The following is a 25,603-nucleotide window of genomic DNA, read 5'->3' on the forward strand; positions in this document are numbered from 1 at the left end:
AATGGATCCTGTGACAGGTGCTGTTAAACTCACGCAGCTGGCAGACCACCAACGTAGCCCATCGCACATACCAAACACACCTAAGAAGGAAGCCAATCCGCAGAGGCTGAGTGGCCTTTTACAGTCAACTCCATGCGACTTCAGAGCCGCAAGAGACAATATGGTCGCCGACACTCAGAGCAGCCCCACAGCCCCAGAGCAGCCCCACTCAGAGCAGCCCCATCAGAGCAGCCCCCTGGATGTCCCACAACCAAAACAAAACCTGATGCCATAAACTGTACATTATTGATGGTGAAACATGAGCTACAGTGAGCTACAGTGTAGCAGCAGATCAGGTCAATCTGTGAGTCTGGTATTTAGAAGGCACTCCAAGGACAGCAATGGTATGCAACCTTTTGTGCAACTTCGAGTCAGAGAGGTAGCGGGTTTACAAGAGCTGCGATGAAGTCATTGATAAAGTGGTTACACTTTCCGTGACTTTTCGCTGAAGCCTTCTCGATGAAGCCTGCTTTCTTCAGGGGTAGTGCATGGCCTGATGAGTTGTAATGAGTTATAGCCTAACAAGTATGTCCTACCGTAACAACAAAATAGTGATATCAGTATTATGCCAAACAGATATGAGACACTAGTACTTTATAACTAGCCAAGTTTGTTGGTTCGAGAACATTTGATAGGTATCCATTTGTCAAGGGGCGTACTGTGTGTTAAGATACAGTGCTTTCAGAAAGTATTCACACCCCTTGACTTTGTTGTGTTACAGCCTGAAATAAAAAAAATATTAACTGGAGGTTTTGTGTCACTGACATACATACGACACCTCATAATGTAAGTACGTCTTTAGACATTTTTACAAATGAATTAAATATGAAAAGCTGAAATGGTCTTGAGTCAATAGGTATTCAGCCACTTTGTTTCGGCAAGCCTCAATAAGTTCAGGAGTAGAAATGTGCTTGACATGTCACGCAATAAGTTGCATGAACTCATGGACTAGCGTTTAATATGACGTTTGAATGACTACCTCGTCTCTGTACCCCACACAAATAATTATCTGTAAGGTCCCTCAGTCGAGCAGTGAATTTGAAACACATATTCAACCACAAAGACCAGGGAGGTTTTCCAATGCCTCGCAAAGAAGGGCACCTATTGGTAGATGGGTAAAAAAAAAAGTAAAAAGCAGGCATTGAATATCCCTTTGAGCATGGTGAAGTTATTAATTACACTTTGGATGGTGTATCAATACGCCCAGTCACTACAAAGATACAGGCGTCCTTCCTAACTCAGTTACTGGAGAGGAAGGATTTCCCCATGAGGCCAATGGTGACTAAAATAGTTTAATGGCTATGATCGGAGAAAACGGAGGATGGATCAACAACATTGTAGTTACACCACAATACTAACCTAAATGACAGAGTGGGAAAAAGGAAGCCTGTACAGTTTTGGAATAAACATGCATCCTGTTTGCAATAAGGCCCTAAAGTAAAACCAAAAAAAGCATTATCAATGAAAGAAATATTATGTCCTGAATACAAAGCGTTATGTTTGGGATAAATCCAACACAGTAAAAGGAAAACCTGGTTCAGTCTGCTTTCCAACAAACACTGGGAGACAGTGATTGTGGCCTAGTTACAGTTTTGACTTAAATCGGCTTGAAAATCTATGGCAAGAACTGATAATGGCAGTCTGGCAATGATCAACCACCAACTTGACAGACCTTGAAGAATTTTAAAAAGAATAATGTGCAAATATTGTACAATCCAGGTGTGCAAAGCTCTTACAGACTTACCCTGAAAGACTCACAGCTTCTAACATGTACTGACTCAGGGGTGTGAATAGTTATAGAAATAAGATATTCCTGTATTTATTTTTCAATACATTTGCAAAAATGTCTAAAAACATGTTTTCACTTTGTCATTATGAGGTATTGTCTGTAGATGGTCCAAAAAATATATTAAGTCAGGCTGTAATATGACAAAATGTGTAATAAGTCAAGAGGTATGACTATTTCTGTATTTTATGCTATTAGCTATTAGCTTACACCATAAGTACTTGTGTACAGAGCATAGAGATGGAGAGATGGAAAGGTAGAGATGGAAAGATTTGCTTTCGAGGACATATGTTACCACCAAAAAGCAGGTCCAAAAGAACACCCAAGCAATAAAAACACTGTTTAAATCCTTGTGTTAAACAACTGTGATACATAAAAATACCTGATGCTATTTCATAAAGACATAAAAAAGACCATCTGATGCAATTTCATCCAAGGCAGTGTCATTTAACGATATAATGTACATTCAATGCCAGGTCAAAAAGCATAACTGCACTACAACACACATTGCTATTGAACTCTGAGAGAGGGGAGCGGGACTGGTGTGGTCAAAGACGATTGGCCAAGACCTAGGAAGTGACGACAACATTTTCAGAGATGATAAAAACATATAAAAACTTTACATTAAAAAACAGATAGGCCTATACAGAAAGTGCAATTAACAACAAAAGAGAATCTAGCTACAAAGAAAATACAGCATTTTACAAGAAAGGAGGCTGTTCCATTTTTTATCTTCTAAATTCCATTCTGTTTTGGTTAGACAAGCTACTTTGAACCAAGTACTGCTCCATATTTTCTGCATTTTAATTGGAGGGTTGAGCCAAGTCATCCCTGTTGAGATGGGAGACCAGCAACTCCCCCTGCCACTTTCAGAACTCTCAATGTTGATGTGTAATGTCCAAACCCCTTCAATCCACATACTCCTCCTCAACAATGCAGAATTTGCAATCTGTCTTCGCCACCAGATTATTTTGATTCTCATACCTGTGCGGCTGAATGTACGCCTGCTCGTAAAACCCATGTGGAACACCAGGACCAACATGGCCCTTTGGAATTATGGTAATCATAACCTCAGATTGGTCTTGATTTTTGTTTTGTCTTGGGGATTCTCTTTGTTGTGTCTCAGTTATTCAAGTAAAAAAAGAGAACCACATTCAGTAAGCGCTACCAAAAGGAGAAACGGTGATGTTGCACAATGACAACTGTTGGGGATGAAAAATGTGTATTTCCACAGAAAGAAAAACATCAAAGATCTGTCTGTTACAAAACCCACATGCCTTAATTCCACTAAATCCCTGGTGCTTCGTGTGAGAACAAGTACAGTGAACAACATTACAGTTTGACTGGATGTTACAAGGAATCTAACTGTTCTTCCCAGCAAGCCCACATCGAGCACATCCGGTCTGCACATCTCCTTTTAAAAAAGGGCCACAAGGCTGAGAATCCAGCCCAGACCCAAAACAATGGACAAAAGCTCAATGGTGACATTTTCAGTGCAGGGATGAAGGAGTGGAAGAATGGAGGAGGGGGGGCAGTGCCACGGCCAAAGTCAGTAAATCATTACGGTAATGTGCAGCAGGCCTGCCATCTGAGCATCATACCCTGCTGGGAGCCCCAGAGGCTGCCTGGCTAACGAACACTGGGCCCACAGAAGAGCTACACTCACACAAAACGTTGTGGACATGCATAAACACAAACACACACATTCACAGCGGTACTCACAGATGTACGCACACACATAAAACATCCAGGCACGCACAGACACACACACACACTGATACACACATACACAAAAGCACTCAAAGTGCATGGAAACCTCCTCCTTGGGACCTCTGCTCCATATTACCACTGTGTCAACAGATAATAATGAATCAATTAGGGTTTTGTTAATTGACACGCACGTGTAATGGCTGGTGAATTTAAGCGCTGCTGGTGCCACTAAGAAAGGTCTCATCAAATGCAATTCTCCTTAATTCAAAAGAACAAATTAGTGGTAGCAGACACAGAGAGAGAAAGAGAGAGAGGGAGAACGAGGGAGAGATAAAGGGGCAGAGAGAGAGAGACAGACAAGGGTAATCAGACGGAAGGGTCATATGAAGGTATAGGATGAAAAGAGAAGCAGACAGGCCAGAGGGAGGAGGAGGAGGAGTGTGATCCTCTGTTCAACAAAAGCACTGATCCACAGACATCTGTATAACACATTTTTCCAGCCTGAGTTGTCTTTTTTCTCCCTCTCTTTCTCGTCTCCAATGGTAGACAGAGCAGGATGCAGGGACAAGACCAGAGGCAGGGCAGCCAAAGAGAGAGGTGGAGGAGGGGGTACTGTATTAGAGGAAGCCTCCAAAACACACTCACACACACAGCCACACGCACAGCCACACCCACACAAACACAGCGTCATTCTGTTTTTATGACAAGGCCGATGAGCACATCTGTCATACAGTCAGTGTATAATTTCAGTAAGCTTTTTATGCTATGTACTAGAAATACATATGTTTGTGTTTGTCTTTTCATTTACGGCTTGTAGCGGTATAACCGCGGGGGTTGATACTGAAATGTTGATATTGATTTTTGTTTGAGTGTTGTAAAACTTAATTGATCCTCCTTTATTTCATTCTGAGTGAAAAGTGTAACATCACACTAGGTGTAAATCTTTTTAGTACGCATTCACCATCACATGTACACGAAATGATCTTGTGAAATACATTTGAATTGTTATTGAAAAATGATTCCACTGTCTCGAGTACCATTTACCTTCTTATGAAATTGAGCACATTGACCAGATATTAAGTTAACTTTGAATCTGACCATAATTGAAACTGTACCGCCTACGGACTTTGATGTTAGTCTATATTGGAGAATACATGTGCTGGAGGACATCTGCAAGATGATGCTTGCTGTAAGGTTCTGCTTTTCATTTCTTCGTCAACCTTGTGTTCTTTTTCTTTGTGTTCTGGAACGTTGCCCTGTCTTTCCTTTTTGTTCATTGATTTCACCTGTGTTCGTTTCTCACCTGGTCTCATCAACTCCCTATTTAGTTCAGTTCTTTCTGTTTGTACAGTTTTTAGGTATTGTTTGTTTTTTTTGACTGACTACCCGTGTTTGACCATTGCCTGCGACCACGATTCCTGCCGTCTGCGAAGGATTAATAAACATCTGCCGCACATCTGCCGCACTCTGCGCGTGAATCTACACCTTGTTCTCCCTGAGTATTCATTACAGAATACCTCACCTAAATACGGAATGGATTCAGCGGCGCTACAGAGGCGCCTAACCCAGCAAAAGGAGCTTATGGAGGAAATGTGCCATCTTCTCCGCCAGCCTATCCCTACTCCTCCGATGCCAGGTATCGTAACCCATAGCACTCCTTCATTCATACCCATGGCTGGAAAGTATGACGGTTCACCTGGGAGATTTCAGGGATTTCTGATGCAATTCAGCAAATATATTGAGCACATCCCCACTAACTTCGCCACCGACAAGTGCAGGGTGGATTTTGTTGTCTCTACTCACAGGCAAAGCCCTAGATTGGGCCACCGCCATATGGACTGCCAACAGCACAGAACTCGGATCCGAGACCCATTTCTACACCCTCTTCAAGGAGGTATTCGATCACTCTCCCTCCGGTCGTCCTATAGGAGACCTCCTCATAGAACTTCAACAAGGACGCAATTCAGCTGCCGAGTATGCCCTCGAGTTCCGCTCCATGGCTGCAGGGGGTGGATGGAATGAGGCTGCTCTACTTACCGTCTACCGAAGAGGGCTCAACAGGGAACTTCAGGCGGAGCTGGCCTGTGGAGGTGACCTTCAGGATTCAAATCAATACATTCATATGTCCATCTCCTTCGGCGGTCGGCGATGAGGTGGTCTATGAACTCTGCCACCAAGGAACCCGAAACCTTCTCTTTCCATGATTCTTAAGTATAGGCCTTAAATCCGAATGGTTTGGGATAGGCTTAAAACAAAAATCTCAAAAACAACTTTCTATCGCTGGATTAAAAATTGCAACCTTTGGAATCAGAGGCAGATGCTTACATCCGTCCACATCCACAGCACCCTAGCAAAACCCAAACCTACTTGAAGGTAACAGCACTCACTGTTGCCCCTAGTGGCCGGTTTCCACACTCTCCAGACGTCCTCAGACATGGACGGATGTCGAATACTGACTCGTATCACGGGTGACCTGGCTGTCCTCTCTGCCTTCGTCCTGCATGCATAGCGTGTGTGTGTGTGTGTGTAGCGTACAGTACATGGCATGACTGTTTGTGTGGAGTGGTGGATTTTAAGTACTGTACGTTGAAGAAGCCAATTGGATACACAATATGTCAAGGCAAGAGAGAGCCAGGGAGAGAGAAAGTGAGTGAAAGGGAAAGCGAGTGGGGGAGAGAGAGAAAAAAACAAGATCATAAAAGGGGATTACAGTGCAGTTAAAGGAGGCTGGATGTCAGCCAAGGGTCGGGCCCCTTTCCAGCTGCAAATGTACAGGGGTGGAAAGAGCTACACAAACTGTACTGGGTAACCAAAGAGATATGAGGCCCACAAGAAAAGGAGGATGAGACTCAACACCTAAGGGTGGATGAGATCAGATACAGAGGGATGAGATCTCATTCCACCCAGTTTACCACCATTGCATGTTGATGCTAAGCAGCCGTTTTTATCTATATATATATTAAGTACCTTGCTGTGACTGTTTTCCATTTAAATGGTCAAAAAGAAACAAAAATAACGTCTTAACAAAGAGCAAATTCTCAAGCGAGAATTTAGATAGGACTGTCTGGGAGTGGTTTCAGTGTAAAAAACAAAAATTGTGCTGTTTTTAGGAGAGGTTTGGAACTCTTTTTCTTATTGGTCTTTTAACTATGGTGATGTCACCATGGAATACTAAAACTCCCTCCCAGCAAAACAGGCTGAAAATTCAGGCGGTCTTTTCAAACAGCTCTTACACTAAAAGGGCATCATCATAATTTGGACAATTTCACAGTATTATTCCAACCAAACATATATAAAATTGCACTGGGCCATTAAATAGCTGGTCGATCCATCCACAAATGCTCTTCATGAGCTGAGGCAATTAGTCTGGCTATAGATGTATCTCCTATTCAAAGACCTTGCCCCTCCTGCTCTCCCCACTCAAAGTGCACTTTCCTGGCATTTCCCCCCACCCTCCCCCCAATCCCTGTGTAACAATTGAATGAATGTTTGCAGACCGGGTAAGCCCTGTTCAGGCTGACATTTGACTTGCGCTAGCTACATACCCTAGCCTTACTAGCCTAGAGCCCACTCAGTAGGCTACAGCCTGGTTAGGCTAAATTTCATCACCTTGACTGACCTATTTAGTGTAGCCTACCTATCCCTAAGCGCTAGTGCACTCTTACCTAACAGCCTGGGCTACATCATCAACTTGACTGACATGTCCTATTTAGCCTAGCATACCTAGCGAATAGCAGCTTCAAACAGAACCGGTGTGGCGGGGTGAACCAAGATCCTTTTCTTCCCCTTTATCAGCACCTTCTATTAATAGTACCGTTGCTGTGATGTTTGAGTCCAGTATGTTCCACCAAACACAAGCCGGCCCACATCCCAGAGGCATGTCTGGCAGCTAGCGTGCTCACTGAACGCTAATGTATGGACGTGTATGTTGTAAATATGCAGTGCAGAGGCAGATAACAGGGGGAGGAAAGGGGGCAAGCTGAGAAGGTATTTCAGGAACATACTGTCTAGCTAGCTGTGCAAAGCGTCTGGAGGTGAGGGGCCAATCCAAATAGAAGAGTTAACAGACAGGTCAAGGGGTTATTCTCAGACGTTTGCTGAGAGGGTTGGAAACTGTAACACAGGGTTCCCCTACTAGCGGCCCGTGATTTTATTTAGCCCCCAAGTTTTCTGAGCAAAAAAAACAAAACGATAAAAGATCCCAGAATTGTTACACACGCACAAAAAGCTTATTTCTCGTACATTTTGTGCACAAATGTGTTTGTTTAGGACAACATTCCACTGGCCACAATCAACAGCCTTATCCACTCTATGCGAAGGAGATGTATCGTGCTGCATGAAGCAAATGGTGGTCACACCAGATACTGACTGGTTTTCTGATCCACTCCCCTACCTTTTTTACGATATTTGCAACCAACAGATGCATATCTGTATTTCCAGTCATGTGATATCCATAGATTAGAGCCTAATGGATTTATTTCAATTGACTGATATCCTTATTTGAACTGTAACTCAGTAAAATTGTAGAAATTGTTGTGTTTATGTTCAGTATGTATATATATACAGTGGGGAGAACAAGTATTTGATACACTGCCGATTTTGCAGGTTTTCCTTCTTACAAAGCATGTAGAGGTCTGTAATTTCTATCGTACCTATGATAAAAATTAAAATCACTTGGAGCTGATTTGCTTTTCTTTCAAAAACTAAACTAAACTACTAAAATCCAGAAAATCACATTGTATGATTTTTAAGTAATTAATTTGCATTTTATTGCATGACATAAGTATTTGATACATCAGAAAAGCAGAACTTAATATTTGGTACAGAAACCTTTGTTTGCAATTACAGAGATCATACGTTTCCTGTAGTTCTTGAACAGGTTTGCACACACTGCAGCAGGGATTTTGGCCCACTCCTCCATACAGACCTTCTCCAGATCCTTCAGGTTTCGGGGCTGTCGCTGGGCAAAACGGACTTTCAGCTCCCTCCAAAGATTTTCTATTGGGTTCAGGTCTGGAGACTGGCTAGGCCACTCCAGGACCTTGAGATGCTTCTTACGGAGCCACTCCTTAGATGCCCTGGCTGTGTGTTTCGGGTCGTTGTCATGCTGGAAGACCCAGCCACGACCCATCTTCAATGCTCTTACTGAGGGAAGGAGGTTGTTGGCCAAGATCTCGCGATACATGGCCCCATCCATCCTCCCCTCAATACGGTGCAGTCGTCCTGTCCCCTTTGCAGAAAAGCATCCCCAAAGAATGATGTTTCCACCTCCATGCTTCACGGTTGGGATGGTGATCTTGGGGTTGTACTCATCCTTCTTCTTCCTCTAAACACGGCGAGTGAAGTTTAGACCAAAAAGCTCTATTTTTGTATCATCAGACCACATGACCTTCTCCCATTCCTCCTCTGGATCATCCAGATGGTCATTGGCAAACTTTAGACGGGCCTGGACATGCGCTGGCTTGAGCAGGGGGACCTTGTGTGCGCTGTAGGATTTTAATCCATGACGGCGTAGTGTGTTACTAATGGTTTTCTTTGAGACTGTGGTCCCAGCTCTCTTCAGGTCATTGACCAGGTCCTGCCGTGTAGTTCTGGGCTGATCCCTCACCTTCCTCATGATCATTGATGCCCCACGAGGTGAGATCTTGCATGGAGCCCCAGACCGAGGTTGATTGACCGTCATCTTGAACTTCTTCCATTTTCTAATAATTGCGCCAACAGTTGTTGCCTTCTCACCAAGCTGCTTGCCTATTGTCCTGTAGCCCATCCCAGCCTTGTGCAGGTCTACACTTTTATCCCTGATGTCCTTACACAGCTCTCTGGTCTTGGCCATTGTAGAGAGTTTGGAGTCTGTTTGATTGAGTGTGTGGACAGGTGTCTTTTATACAGGTAACGAGTTCAAACAGGTGCAGTTAATACAGGTAATGAGTGGAGAACAGGAGGGCTTCTTAAAGAAAAACTAACAGGTCTGTGAGAGCCGGAATTCTTACTGGTTGGTAGGTGATCAAATACTTATGTCATGCAATAAAATGCAAATGAATTACTTAAAAATCATACAATGTGATTTTCTGGATTTTTGTTTTAGGTTCCGTCTCTCACAGTTGAAGTGTACCTATGATAAAAAATTACAGACCTCTACATGCTTTGTAAGTAGGAAACACTGCCGATTTTGCAGGTTATCAAATACTTGTTCTCCCCATATATATATATACACACACACAGACACACAACCGTTCAAAAGTTTGGGGTCACTTAGAAATGTCCTAGTTTGTGAAAGAAAAGCAAATCAGCTCCAAGTGATTTTAAAGTAAGATATATGTGATTGTATACGGATGTAAGGAAGGCTTGAAATTATTACGTTTTAGTCAAATATTATATCTATTTGGGCTCCGTGCGGTCAACTTGCAGTCTACAAATCATTTGTGATGATCTTCTGGCCCCCTGACCATCCGCTCAAGAAAAGAATCAGCCTGCGTCTAGTTGATGATCCCTGCTGTAGCAGGACAACCACGCACGCACGCACGCACGCACGCACGCACGCACGCACGCACGCACGCACACACACACACACACACACACACACACACACACACACACACACACACACACACACACATCCTGAATCAGCAGCAAGGGACACACACTCACTCTCAGGGGTGTGGCACCGACAGTGGCACACTTTGCACCCGGCTAACCTTGGCAGGGGATTCCATGAGGTGCTTTGCCAAAAGGCACGTGGGGCACTTTATTGGCTGAAGGGTTATGCAATGATGATAACACACCGGAGCTGGCAGGCAGAGGCATGCATGGGCAGAAAGAGAGGGCGGAAGAGCGAGTGAGGGGGGTCCAGGAACTACAGGAACATCATTAACCATGGACCTGTCCTCCTTTGTAGCGGGCTCTGGCAGGAAGGTGGAATGGATAAAGGATCATGAATAAAGGATACTAGACCCACGGTGACAAAGGTCTACGTTTAATGAGAAGGTGCAGAACATGGCTGACTGATCTGGAACGCTTCCAAATACCAACGTTAGGTTATCCATTCATCTCTCCCCTACCTGTGTGCGGGGAAAATAAATACGGATGTGTGATTTTGGTTTTACTATCCTCATAGGGACCAGAAGTCCTAACAAGGATAGTAAAACAAGGAAAATTTGCCGGTCCCCACAAGCAAAAATCCTATTTTAGGCTTAGGGGTTAGATTTACAATGGGTTAGGGTTAGAATTAGGGTTAGGGGATAGGTTGAGGAGTTAGGGTTAGGTTAAGGGTTAGGTATTAGGAACAAAGCTCAGAGTGGTAGATGCACCTTACAATGACAATGCATGAACCCCTGGGAAAATGCACTCCGCTTTGTGACAGGCAGGATGAGGAACCCTGACCCACACGCACAAGCCTCAGGGAACACAGGTCAGCATAGAAGATTAGGGTTAAGCACCACCTCAAAGGTTAAGGTGAGGCACCCCACCCCAAAGGTTAAGGTGAGGCACCCCACCCCAGTAAGGTTAAGGCTAGAGTTCAGGCAAAGAAGAACGGAGACATGCGAGGGCGCCGACAGTAACAGGGAGAGAACCCTCACAGAGGCCGTTATGTCCTTCCTTCCAAAAGGTCAGCTACGGTTGCGAAGGAGGGTCATCAGGCGAAAGCAGCAGTTGGCCGCGCAACCGTCGCCTCTGACAGGTGACGTCAGTGTCTGGCATTTTTTTTTCTTGCTTAGACTGTTAGATGCATCCCTGCTATGATCCATGCATGAATCAGTGGCACTCCGCTTGACCGTCAACACACCGGAGAATGAGAGCCCAAGCGTGGACTATTCGGCCCCCCATTGTTCCAGTCCAGATTTATATACCCACCCAGAAAGGTCAGATGGAGAGCCGCACCATTGTTATGCCCCCTGCCTGCTATGAGAGCGAGCCACTGAGCCTGCAAGCCCTTGTGTGCGTGTCTGTCTAGCTATCCGTCGGGTGGCCCCTCCCTCGCCGCAACCTAAGCCCGAGCTCCTTGAAACTCAGCCCGCAGCTACGTTCCTCTGCATCACCACATTGACCCTCACCGAGGGAGACTGGGGCGACGAGGAGCAACAGACTGACCACGCAGTGCGCCCACACACCCACACACACACAACGTGGCCCCTTAGGTCCAAAACATTGCCTTTCCTGTGTCTGCACATGTCTGTACATGTCTGTACATGTCTGCACATGTCTGTGTGGCTGAGTGGAACAAGTGGGAAGGAAGGTGAGTAAGTAGAAGAGAGGAGAAAAGAGAAAAAGCAGGGAAATGGAAAAACACAACAAGCAAAAAATAAAAAAAACTCAGGGCAAGCACCCGTCCACCTTATGGCTATCACATCGGCAGAGGCACAGAAGGGGAGTAGAGCTGCAACGCGTTTCGTCCTTCTCGGACTCCTCAGGTAGCAGAGACGAAAAGAAAAAAAATCTATCTACAAATAAACTCAAAGTAAATAAAGGTCATGGCAAAAAAAAGTTTCCAAATTGGCCCAAAGTGCAGAAGGTCCTCTGTGAAGAAACAGAAGAAGTGCTGCTAATCCCATCCAGTTAGAAAACAATTAGAGGTTGGAGAAAGCAGCTCTTCTCTCCTTGACTGAGGGTTAGGGAAAATAGGTTTTTGTTTGGTACCCTCAAGGATAGTGTGTGTGTGTGTGTGTGTGTGTGTGTGTGTGTGTGTGTGTGTGTGTGTGTGTGTGTGTGTGTGTGTGTGTGTGTGTGTGTGTGTGTGTGTGTGTGTGTGTGTGCGCAAAAGTCCCCAAATAGATAGTAAAACAAGGAAGATTCTCCCTCGTGGGAACATTTCCCAGGTCTCCATGAGGACAAAAGGGTTAGGGTTGTAACCCTATTTTAGGGTTAGGATTACAATTAGTATTGGAGTTAAGGGTTAGGTTTAGGGGTTAATGTTTGGGTTAGGGCAAGGGTTAGGCTTAAGGTTAGGGGAAATAGGATGATGTGTCTTGTGTGTGTGCTTTTACGTGTTCATCTGCCTGTGTTATGCATGTGGTTGAGTGTATCCACTGTGCCAAATGAGTCGTTCCCTCCCATGGCTTTGCCTGGATATACAGAAAACCTATCCCACATGCTCGTAACAACTCCAAACAGAAACTATTAACCGACGGACCTCTGTGTGCATACCACACGGGTTACTGGATGTGTGAGTGACCCTGTGTGTTAGCGCGGCCTCTCTCTCTCCCTCCTTCCTCCCTCTGTGTGTGAATTAAAGCGCTTCCCTCTATTCTTCTTGCGGTGCTGTGACCTATAGCAACCCTGTTTACTGGAGGGTTCCACAGCTCATTTGTGTGGTGAGCGTGCCGGAGGGAGGCTGAGAAAGCGGAATACTTGTGGCTGTCAACAAAAGACACGGAATGCCCTCTCTAAACTAGCTAGCTAACGATGCCCACCGCTAGCCTCCAGTTGCCACATACGTCCTTATCTCTTCCCTCCCCCTCCTTCTTTTTCTTTATTTTTTCCCCCATGCTTTCTCTTAACTTGGGTTACTAGTCTGGTCTTGATTACAGCGGTATACACTGTATACAAAGCTTTGTGACACTGTTTATTGCAGTTTGGACGTAACAAACACGTTAAATATGGCTATCCTAGCTGTACAAAATAGCCCAAAGTGACCCGGACGACAATGTGTCTTTTCTTGGTGGAATCAAGCTTTTGAAATCAAGACCAGCTCTTTGCACCATCACTGCACTTTTCATTATTACTCAAGCAAGGAACAAAGTGTTTCGCCGAGCCCTCAATCCCTTACCCACACTCATGCGTGTGTGTGCGCCACACACACACACACACACACACACACACACACACACACAACACACAGAGAGTGAGCCAGCATGTTCTTACGTCTCAGGGTAAAATTACCCAGTTCTTCCCTGATTATTTCCAGACTTACTGTATTACTTATCTACAGAGAGTGTTACTTATAAAGATTCACTGTTAAACAGCAACGACCCTCTTTTGTCCTCAGCTACACACAATACGTACTTATCCATGCTATGATATCCTTATCTCTAATCCTATAAGGCTGAGCCCACACAAAGTCAAAAGGAAAACACACATCACAATCGGGAGTAGGGACACTGAAAGCAGAGTGGTCCAACCAGGTCCCACTCTCCAAACAGTTCCTTTTATTCTGTTCAAAGACAAGACTAGACTGATTGTATAGCGTGGTCGCCCGACTGTTTGAGCAGGGTCTCAAGTTCATATCACTCCCTCCCGGCTGCACCTGTTTTTTTGTTTTACTTCAACGGACACCGCCGGAGGGGAATGAAAGAGAGAGAGAAAAAACGTTCCCATACATCCATCCAGAGTGAAACTTGTTTTTATGCAGAGCAACTTTGTTGGTGTCGGTTCTTATTGAACATTAGGAAGAATTGTTGGAATGTGAAAAATATGGCAAATTCAATGTATACAATTGTGCAACAAAAAGTGATTTATGGTTAATAAATAATGTTTAATAAATAAATTAATAAAAACCATGACCAATGCCATGACCAACAACCACGAGACGAGACCAGTCTTGATTAGCATAAGAAACCAGGTTATAGTTTCCGCCAGCATGTCTTTGAGGTACAGTACATTATTTTGTAAAGCGCCAGAAGGCAAATTTCTCTTTATTTTTTTATTTACTTTGTCAGCCGAACAAAATAGCGCTATTGTTCATGTTGTATGACTGGAACTATTCATCTTTCAAAGAGATATTAATAATGACCTTTTGGAAATGCTCCACATTGTCAAGAATTACCGTTGGATGATGGATGGGGCGGAAGGTAGACTAAAGTTTAAGAGCGTTGGGACAGTAACCATAAGGTTGATGGTTCAAATCCCGAGACGTCTAGATAAAAAAGCTGCCGATGTGCCCTTGAGCTAGGCACTTAACCCTAATTACTCTGGATAAGATCATCTGAGTAGAACACTCTAGGAGCTCATAACCAATTTTTCGACAGACAGACAAGCTGTCTTCATCCTCTGTGGAGATGGAGGAACCTTCCAGAAGGACAACCATCTCTAGAGCACTCCAACAATCAGGCCTTTATGGTAGAGTGGCCAGACGGAAGCCACTGCTCAGTTAAAGGCACATGACAACCAACTTGGAGTTTGCCAAAAGGCACCTAAAGGACTCTCAGACCATGAGAAACAAGACTCTCTGGTCTGATGAAAGCAAGATTGAACTTTATGGCCTGAATGCCAAGCATCACATCTGGAGGAAACCTGGTAACATCCCTACAGTGAAGCATGGTGGTGGCAGCATCATGCTGTGGGGATGTTTTTCAGCGGCAGGGACGGGGAGACTAGTCAGGATCGAAGGAAAGATGAACGGAGAGATCCTTGATGTAAACCTGCTCCAGAGCGCTCAGGACCTCAGACTGGGGCGAAGGTTCACCTTCCAACATGACAATGACCCTAAGCACACAGCCAAGACAACGCAGGAGTGGCTTCGGGACAAGTCTCTGAATGTTCTTGAGTGGCCCAGCCAGAGCCCGGACTTGAATCCGATCGAACATCTCTGGAGAGACCTGAAAATAGCTCTGCAGCGATGCTCCCCATCCAACCTGACAGAGGATCTACAGAGAAGAATGGGAGAAACTCCCCAAATACAGGTGTGCCAAGCTTGTAGCGTCATACCCAAGAAGACTCAATGCTGTAATCGCTGCCAAAGGTGCATCAACAAAGTAGTGAGTAAAGGGTCTGAATAATTATGTCAATGTGATATTTGAGTAGATTTTTTTTATACATTTGCTAAAACTTCTCAAAACCAGTTTTTGCTTTGTCATTATGTGTGTAGATTGATGAGAAAAAAAACAATTTAATACATTTTAGAATAAGACTGTACCGTAACAAAATGTGGAAAAAGTCAAGGGGTCTAAATACTTTCTGAATGTACTGTACATGCCTGTATGCCTATTTAAAATGCCTATTCAACCCCTGTTGCTTGTAGGGCTACAGCCTATCTAGAAGCAGTCAGGATATAATGCAGTTGGAAATTGACAGAAGACCTTAATTCGATAATTTGGGAGAGTATTCATTAACAAAAATAAAAAGATAGGCCTATTTAAACAATGAAAAGTTTTTATGTGTGTTTCCCATAAGAAATATGCACCGGTAGCCTATGTAACAGTGTTGCTTTCATCCCTCTCCTCACCCCAACATGGGCTCGAACCAGGGACTCTGTGAACACAACAACTGCCTCCCACGAAGCATCGTTACCTATCGCTCCACAAAAAACGTGGCTATTGCAGAGCAAGGGAAACAAATACTTCAAGGTCTCAGAGCGAGCGACGTCACCGATTGACACGCTTTTAGCGAGCACCGTTAACTAGCTAGGCATTTCACACCGGTTACACTTACACAAGTGTAGCTTGTTGTTATTGTTGGTCAGTCATAGCTGCGCTACAGTCAGAGGCTCCATGTGGGAGATTTCTAATCAATGTAAAAAATATTACAATTATGGAATTAAGTTGGCGAAATGAGAAGGAGTAGGCTACAATGATCAACCAACAGGTAGGCTGTTGTTTCATATGAATGGAGTTGTTGTAGACAATTACGGGGAGCGCAGAAAAATTGCCTCAATTAGCCTTGCTACTTTAGCTAGCTACTTGGCTAACTTAGCTTGGCTACTTTAGTTAGCTAGCTGACTAGCTTCTTTACAACGATTTGATGCAGTCAAGACAGGCACTACCAGATGGTATGATAGATAACCTATGGCAGCAACAACCTACTTTCTCTCTCTCTTTCTCCCTCTGTGCCTAACACAGACTGTCACACACACCGGCCTCTGCTCCTCTGAAACAAGCACAGTCTCCATTGTAATAAACAAACAAAACAAAAAAATCCTTTAAATATGTGTATTTCGACTATCTGGACATCTCCTAAAATATGATGATATGTTTTGAATAGTGAAATCATTTCAAATACCCACCCCTACACCATTCACCAACCTGCAATCCACTCATGCAAATTACATGCCACTGGTGGAAAACTTCAGCCTGTTAGTGAATTACGCTAACCAGACACTGCAGTCAGTCACCTGGATAAATGAGGGCCACCAAGCACTCTACAATGACTGTGTCAATTTCCTCCTCACTCTCCCTCTGTCACTTTTTCAGAGCTATCAGAGACAAGGCTATCACAGCCCGCTCATGTAAAACAATTCAAAGGGATTGTCAGTCCCTGCTCTGTGTCCCCGTTGTGGTTTTAATGGCTGTCAATCTCGTGAGCTAGCATGGACGTTTCTACCTTGAGAGACAGAGCGCTATAGTGTCAGCAATGAGTGGTTGAAGGCCCCTCATAATAAATGAGGTGTGGGGGCATGAGTGTTGAGGGCCTGGCTCCAAAATAATGTGTTTGACCTCATTCTGACCACAGAGCTTTTAAGTTTTTGCAATTCAAGAAAAACATGCTGTTGTAGCTGAAATTCTCATGCAATTGTTTGCCTATGAAAGGCGGTAGGTAGCCTAGAGGTTAGAGCGTTGGGCCAGTAACCCAAAGGTTGGTGGATCGAATCCCCAGAGCTGACAAGGTAAAAATCTGTCGTTCAGCCCCTGAACAAGGCAGTTAACCCACTGTTCCTAGGCTGTCACTGTAAATAATAATTAGTTCTTAACTGACTTGCCTAGTTAAATAAAAAATTGCTGAAGCTTCAGTTTAACTTATGGATGTTCTCAAAGAGAGGGAAAGGGCTGAATGGAAGTAAACTTCCTTTTGACGTGGAAAAACAAACAACTACCCCACCGGAAAGGATACCAGGCTCTGGCGGAGGGCACTTGCCATGACAACCAGGCACCAGCAGCTGTTCCAGAGCCCATAAGCCCCTTATGAAGAGGGCCTCAAAGGACGGGTGGTGTGGTGTCAGGGCAACCCTAGCTAGTCCCATGGTAGGGTGGGTATTGTTTGCCCATATGCCCCACTTCCATAAAGTAATGTGTTTCACACATTGACTTTAACATTGACACTTAAGTCCAATCAAAAAGATACCATGTCAGCCTGAGACCATATGAGATTAACAGAATAGAATATCATATTTGCATTATACTATCTAGTCTGCATGACATTATAAATAGAATGAAAAAGACTTGATAATATCTCCATTAATACAATTGTTTCTGATATTTCCCATAGCAGACCCAAGCTTTCATTTCACTTAAAAGGCTACTGTTGTTTGTCTTTTTCTGGGCTAGTCTAGTCGCAACAGGACGTTGCGGCGGTAACAAAAGTTCAGTTTGAACTCGACGACTGCAGTGTCTTAGCAAACCTTGGGTTCACGGACTCAACCAACTTCTTTATGACCCATGTCACACAGCCTACTCCGCAACCAAAAGAAAGTGAAAACATGTCAATTGGTTGTAAGCAGAGGAGAAGCATAGCGTCATCTGTCATTGTGCTTCATGTTAAATGAGAACTTGTTCTCAACTAGCCTACCTGGTTAAATAAAGGTGAAATAAAATAAAAAAATAAAGCACAGTCTGTACTGTGTCAATATGAAATAGCAGATTAGGTGCAATTGACGCCATACCTCCCATGGGTTTGTAGACTAAACAAAGCAGTCATTGTCCTTCCATCCCCATTCTGTGGCTTACTAGGCCCCATCTCCAGACGTTAACCTCAACGAAATGATCTTGAACTAACCGTGACCCCGGACCATCCCAGCCAATCAGCTCAGGTTACAATAAAAATAGAGCCGTGAAAGTGAAGCTATCATAACAAAGAGTAAAATGACTCAACGCTACACCATAAACACTCCATCTACCAACCAACAGTTTACTCTTCATCTGGTGCTCTCTGGTTGACCCATATTTCTTTCTCTAATACTTTGTTGAGGTATTTCCTGGACTGCTGACTTTGGGGAGAGGTAGCCAAGCCAACCACTTCCCTCTGTTCAATGACGGAGCTGACTAATAAAACCACAAAACTAGTCAACAGCACCCACTGCCTTGCCTCACTGCAACCTAACATTATAGCATTGCACTGTTGATCCGACACCGCAACCTAACATTATAGCATTGCGCTGTTGATCCGACACTGCAACCTAACATTATAGCATTGCACTGTTGATCCTGCTCTGCAACCTAACATTATAGCATTGCACTGTTGATCCTGCTCTGCAACCTAACATTATAGCATTGCACTGTTGATCCTGCTCTGCAACCTAACATTATAGCATTGCACTGTTGATCCGACACCGCAAACTAACATTATAGCATTGCACTGTTGATCCTGCTCTGCAACCTAACATTATAGCATTGCACTGTTGATCCGACACCGCAACCTAACATTATAGCATTGCACTGTTGATCCTGCTCTGCAACCTAACATTATAGCATTGCACTGTTGATCCGACACTGCAACCTAACATTATAGCATTGCACTATTTATCCGACACTGCAACCTAACATTATAGCATTGCACTGTTGATCCGACACTGCAACCTAACTTTATAGCATTGCACTATTGATCCGACACTGCAACCTAACATTATAGCATTGCACTATTGATCCGACACCGCAACCTAACATTATAGCATTGCACTGTTGATCCGACACTGCAACCTAACATTATAGCATTGCACTGTTGATCCTGCTCTGCAACCTCACATTATAGCATTGCACTGTTGATCCGACACCGCAACCTAACATTATAGCATTGCACTGTTGATCCTGCTCTGCAACCTAACATTATAGCATTGCACTGTTGATCCTGCTCTGCAACCTAACATTATAGCATTGCACTGTTGATCCTGCTCTGCAACCTAACATTATAGCATTGCACTGTTGATCCTGCTCTGCAACCTAACATTATAGCATTGCACTGTTGATCCTGCTCTGCAACCTAACATTATAGCATTGCACTGTTGATCCTGCTCTGCAACCTAACATTATAGCATTGCACTGTTGATCCTGCTCTGCAACCTAACATTATAGCATTGCACTGTTAATCCTGCTCTGCAACCTAACATTATAGCATTGCACTGTTGACCCTGCTCTGCAACCTAACATTATAGCATTGCACTATTGATCCTGCTCTGCAACCTAACATTATAGCATTGCACTGTTGATCCTGCTCTGCAACCTAACATTATAGCATTGCACTATTGATCCTGCTCTGCAACCTAACATTTATAGCATTGCACTGTTGATCCTACACTACTCAGAACCTTCATCATTGTAGCCACTTGCTCTGCATGCACAGATCAACCAAATTTTATATGGCAATAATACTTTCAGTACACTGCAACCAAAACGTATATTACAGGTGTATTACCAATATACAGTGCTTTTGGAAAATATTCGGACCTCTTGACTATTTCCACATTTTGTTACATCACAGCCTTATTCTAAAATGGATTAAATTAAATTAAATCCTCGGCAATCTACACACAATACCCCATAATGACAAAGCAAAAACTGTTTTTTAGAAATGTTTGCAAATCTATAAAAGATAAAAAACAGAAATACCTTATTTACATAAGTATTCAACCACTTTGCTATGAGACACGAAATTGAGCTCAGGTGCATCCTGTTTCCATTGATCATCCTTGAGATGTTTCTAAAACTTGATTGGAGTCCACCTGTGGTAAATTCAATTGATTGGACATGATTTGGAAAGACACACATTTGTCTGTATAATGTACCACAGTTGACAGTGCATGTTGGATCAAGAACCAAGCCATGCGGTCGAAGGAATTGTCTGTAGAGCTCCGAGACAGGATTGTGTCGAGGCACAGATCTGGGGAAGGGTACCAAAACATTTCTGCAGCATTGAAGGTCCCCAGGAGCACAGCGACCTCTATCATTCTTGAATGGAAGATGTTAGGAACCACCAAGACTCTTCTTAGAGCTGGCTGCCCGGCCAAACTGAGCAATCAGGGGAGAAGGGCCTTGGTCAGGGAGGTGACCAAGAACCTGATGGTCACTCTGACAGAGCTCTAGATTTCCTCTGTAGAGATGGGAGAGCCTTCCAGAAGGACAACCATCTCTGCAGCACTCCACCAATTTTATTTTTATTATTTCACTTTTATTTAACCAGGTAGGCCAGTTGAGAACAAGTTATCATTTACAACTGCGATCTGGCAAAGATAAAGCAAAGCAGTGTGACACAAACAACACAGTTACACATGGAAAAAACAAACATACAGTCAATAACACAATAGAAAAATCGATATACAGTGTGTGCAAATGTAGTAAGATTAGGGAGGTAAGGCAATAAATAGGCCATAGTGGTGAAATAATTACAATTTAGCATTAACACTGAAGTGATAGATGTGCAGAAGATGATGTGCAGAAGACGATGTGCAAGTAGAGATACTGGGCTGCAAAGGAGCAAAAAAATGAATAACAATATGGGGATGAGGTAGTTGGGTGGGCTATTTACAGATGGGCTGTGTACAGGTACAATGATCGGTAAGCTGTCTGACAGCTGATGCTTAACATTAGTGAGGGAGATAAAAGTCCATTCAGGCCTTTATGGTAGAGTGGCCAGACACTAGCCACTCCTCGGTAAAAGGCACATGACAGCCCACTTGTAGTTTGACAAAAGGCACCTAAAGGCTCTCAGACCATGAGAAACAAGATTCTCTGGTCTGATGAAAGCAAGATTGAACTCTTTGGCATGAATGCCAAGAATCATGTCTGGAGGAAACCTGGCACCATCCCTAAGGTGAAGCATGGTGGTGGCAGCATCATGTTGTGGGGATGTTTTTCAGCAGCAGGGACTGGGAGACTAGTTAGGATCGAGGCAAAGATGAATGGAGCAAAGTACAGAGAGATCCTTGATGAAAATCTGCTCCAGAGCACTCAGGACCTCAGACTTACCTTCCAACAGGACAACGACCCGAAGCACACAGCCAAGACAACTCAGGAGTGGCTTCGGGGACAAGTCTCTGAATGTCCTTGAGTAGCCCAGCCAGAGCCTGGACTTGAACCCGATTGAACATCTCTGGAGAAACCTGAAAATAGCTGTGCAGCAACGCTCCCCATCCAACCTGGCAGAGCTTGAGAGGATCTGCAGAGAAGAATGGGAGAAACTCCGCAAATATGGGTCTGCCAAGTTTGTGGCGTCATACCCAAGAAGACTTGATGCTGTAATCGCTGCCAAAGGTGCATCAACAAAGGACTGAGTACTTACGTAAATGTGATATTTTTTTTATTTTTTTTATACATTTCCACAAATGTCTAAAAACCTGGTTTTGCTTTGTCATTCTGGGGTATTGTGTGTAGATTGATGAGGAAAACAATTTAATCAATGTTAGAATAAGGCTGTAACGTAACAAAATGTGGAAAAAGTCAATGGATCTGAATACTTTAGGCACTATATCTCTCTCATATTCCGAACCTCTTAAATAATTATTATTTCCTGTCTAGACAAAAAATAAATAACTTACCAGAAAAAATTGGATCCACTTGATTTCCAGGTGAAATTTCTTGTTAAAATGTCACAACCTGGAATAGAAATGACAATTACATTTAAATGCCACTGAAGTATGTATTTGTGTGGATATATCCTCATAGCTTTGGTTTAAATGTCACGTCTCTAAGCATTGTAATGCAGCAGGAAAAAAATACATCTGTGTAAGTGTCTTTCCAGTAAAGTATAGACTTAAAATGCCCATCTGAAAAATGAATTTCTCTCAAGTGTAGAGTCAAGGTTCAGAATGCATCCGGTCCAAAAATATCCACTGGGATTACAGTGAGCCATGTGGTGAATCATACTGTTGGAGATTCAGGCGACCCAAAGACTGGCATCACTCCCACTGTATGCTAAATGCATCCTAACTCAGTTCTACTGAAAAAATACTGTAGCTTGCTTCCTCCATTGTCCCAGCTGAGAGAAGGGGTGAGTGTACAGGGAGACAGGGTTTTATTCTGGATCAAAAAGGGTCTTCAGTGGTGGCCGTGGCAAGGGGCTTGTTTGGCCTGGCTGAATCTTAGAAAAAAAAATCTCTAATTTCTCCATGGAGAATTAAAATAAAATTAAGTTTGGACTTAAAGGACCTGAAAAAACATAAAACCTTTTTTTTCTTTTTTAATCGCTCAGGCGCTCAGATTTCAATGGAAGCAAAATCCTTGGGAGAGAAAGAGAGAGTAAGTAATGCTAACAGCGCCAATAGTGACAGATGGGCATGGAGTGGCGATACACTCTGACTCTCCCACCTGAGAGGCACGAGTGAGGGATCTGTGTCACCACTGCTCCATCCTCCGGCGCATGTCCTCTCATTTTCTCTGACAGATCCTCCACTACAGTCAAACACATTCACTTTGAACTGCACCCTCTCCCACTCTTCTCCCTCTGAAAACACACATCAAGCTGTTTCTCACCAACTACAACCGCTAGCGATTCGCTAACACATCCCTGCACCACACTACACTGCACATACAACATGCTAACTGTTCCATATAGCCCAGTGACTTCACATTTTGTCACACAATGTTCAAAATATAAAGAATGCTCTTTTTCCATCAAATGAGAAAACTATTCAAGACGAAAGCTAGACAATCACCAAACTGCTCACTGTGCCGTCAGGGGGATCCTCGCACATTTTTCCATATGGTTCGATGATAACGTGATAACCTCACGTTGGCAGGCTCCTAGTTCCTTAAACAGACAGCAGTGCCTGCTGTCATTCATGGGCAATATTCACATGAAAATATCTGTAGCACGTATGCATGGTGCTAGTGTAGAGCAGACAAGGTGACCCATGGCCATGGCCAAAGATAGCTCCTTGTGCTGTGCATTTGTGTGCTACGCAAACATGTCAATGACCTTATGCCCATACAGACGGCAAAGCTCCCACTAAACCTATCCCACTCCCTCCTCCCCATTTCCAACCACCAAAACCTGATATCTGCACCTGTGGAGTCATAAACACTGCACTAGAACAGGGGAAAATAAACCCCTCTCTCCCTTCTGCCTTTTATTCTGGTCTACTGTACTAACATAGCTCACAGATATTTCAAGTCGTTCTCTCTAGCAAAAGGATTAGTGGCCTCAGAGACGCATAGAACGACAACTGTTGACAAATCCACCCGATTAAACAGCTCAATACGCCTGAGGTATGAAAGGCCAAGTGTTCTCCAGGCACACTATACATTCAATAAGGACAAGGGTTAGCTGAGAATACTTGATTTCGGTGATCCGTGTGTGTTCTGGCTAGCCAGGGACAGGCAACAAGTAGTTGAAGGTTCAGGAGGGGTGGCAATCAGAGGGAGCTGCAAAGGGTGGGGTTTGAAGGGGGGGTCAGCTGGTCAAAGCAAACCTCTACAGTGAATTTCATGTGGCCAGCTTTCCTCTAAAAGGCTTTCCATCTTAATCCTCCAGCCAAATGGAGGTGTCTAACCTAACGCTTAGCCTATTGCTCTTTACATTGGTCGTCTTAGGTACATTTGTTCAGTAATGTAAGCGGATGGTGCAGTCTGCAAAGGATTTATACAGGATTTACGTTATACATTATATTCCCTAATCGTCTCTCAGTCCACTGCTCACTGCTACTATAATAATATATCTCCCTGCCACTACTAGATCATTGAGAGCTGCAAACATTTATTATTTTAACAAATTAACTTACATAAGAACAATTACGGCGCTTGTGCAACTCAATAAATACCCTTTCAACTTTGAATAACCCATTTTTTAAAATTCTGAATGTACAGACAAAGTACCTCACATATCAACATGGATACAGTGGCCATCTATACCATGGCCTGATATCTTCAATAGGTTCAGACTGAGTACGAACGTATATCCAGATATACATTTTATCATCAGTATCTGTTTTGGCAAATGTACCAACATAATGCAATTTAGTCAAGACAGTAGAGTACACTTATATACTCTTTCATTATTCAATGGCCCCTTTTTGTTTTTGGCCATTATGGCTTTGCACATCTGATGACATTCATTTATATTCACTGCCAAGAAGGTCACGGGCGCTCTTGGGCTGCCACTTGACTTGGCAGCCACAGAAAGTGAGTCTACTCTTACCTATTCAGAAGATAATGAAACAATTACAATGTCTACTCTTCATTAAGGCAACACGTGTAACAAACTCTTTTGCCTTTGATCCTGGCTTTGGCTTGCCAACTTCATCAGTGATCCAGCTGGCTTCAGATGGATTCTTGGCCAATGAATCAACTGTTCAACAAGTCTTTGCACTGCAATAGTGTCAGAAATGTAATGATCTGTATGAAAGTTGGAAGGGGCTCTCCCTTACTGTTGAGAGACCATTAATAAAAACTGCATCTCTTGACCAATGGGTAAAATAATATCTTAATTGTATATAGAATCATGTAAAGAATCATCTAAGAATCATCTAAGAAAATCAATGGTCCAAACCTCATGTCCCTATAATAACCTGTTCAAAGCTTATTGGAGTTTCTACCCTCATCAAGGACAACAACCCCACGAGCCACTGCCTGTTCACAACCGCTACCATCCAGAAGGTGAGGTCAGTACAGCTGGGAACGAGAGAGTGAAAAACAATCTCAAGGCCATCCATTAAATAGCCATCACTAGCACATTAGAGGCTGCTGCCCAATATATATATAGACTTGAAATACCTGGCCACTTTAAAAATTGGAACACTAGTCAATTGAATAATGTTTACATATTTTGCATTACTCATCTCATATGTATATACTGTATTCTATCCTATTCTGCCATATTTTAGTCTGTGCCGCTCTGACATTGCTCATCCAAATATTTATATATTCTTAATTCCATTCCTTTAGATTGTGTGTATTGTTAGATATTACTTGTTAGATATTACTGCACTGTTGGAGCTAGAAACACAAGCATTTCGCTACGCCCGCAATAACATCTGATAAACACTTGTATGTGACAAATCCAATTTGATTTGATTTGTAGGATGGCCAGAAGTAGGGCGACTAAATCAATGGAGGCCAGAGAAAAAAAGTGGTCATGAAAATAGCCTCACGTCAACTAGGCTGGATGCTGGGAAAGAATTAAGGCTACAGGACAGGCTTACCATTGAACTTGTCATCTTTCTTCTCAAATACGGAGGACATAAAACAATAAAGAGGTAGAATAGATATACATTTTGAG

The 25,603-nt window shown here is 43.4% G+C and overlaps 1 protein-coding gene across 5 annotated transcripts in view; it reads right to left on the minus strand.

Moving 5' to 3' along the window:
- Window positions 1–25,603, minus strand: part of LOC129842521 (thyroid hormone receptor alpha-like) — a 185,779-nt gene that overhangs the window by 134,572 nt on the left and 25,604 nt on the right. Inside the window, exon 2 of one of the 5 annotated variants that reach the window (XM_055911282.1) lies at window positions 21,927–21,984. The exons of the other annotated variants lie outside the window; for them this stretch is intronic. The gene's annotated coding sequence lies outside the window, so the exon portion shown is untranslated. The remainder of the gene's footprint in view (window positions 1–21,926; window positions 21,985–25,603) is intronic. 5 annotated transcript variants of the gene reach the window in all.

The sequence above is a fragment of the Salvelinus fontinalis genome, chromosome 1 (genome assembly GCF_029448725.1).
Source record: "Salvelinus fontinalis isolate EN_2023a chromosome 1, ASM2944872v1, whole genome shotgun sequence".
NCBI classification, from domain to species: domain Eukaryota; kingdom Metazoa; phylum Chordata; class Actinopteri; order Salmoniformes; family Salmonidae; genus Salvelinus; species Salvelinus fontinalis.